Below are 361 nucleotides of genomic sequence, written 5' to 3' on the forward strand. Positions count from 1 at the left end.
TAATGAGTTTCAGGTTTTGACAGCGACGTAAAATAGCACAATTTATTGCCGGAATCCTGAACGCCTCCTCCAAGGTTTGGAAAAATCCAATGTGTTGGTACTTTCCTAGTCCACAAAGACTGCTCTAAGTTTAGTCTTGAATAATTCATTAATGGATTAAGGATTATATACTTCTCATATATATTATCTGAGTAATTTGCCTTTTGCAAGTATACAATACTATTACCAGGTATCATAACATTCATAATACCTGTGAGTACACAAATTTGTTTCGGGACAAAATCTTAAAATCTTTGAATGAATATCCGATGTAAGGAACAACATCCAATCTTCAAACTAGAAGTAATAAGACCCTAAAGTA

Source organism: Penaeus monodon, chromosome 15 (genome assembly GCF_015228065.2).
Source record: "Penaeus monodon isolate SGIC_2016 chromosome 15, NSTDA_Pmon_1, whole genome shotgun sequence".
NCBI classification, from domain to species: Eukaryota; Metazoa; Arthropoda; class Malacostraca; order Decapoda; family Penaeidae; genus Penaeus; species Penaeus monodon.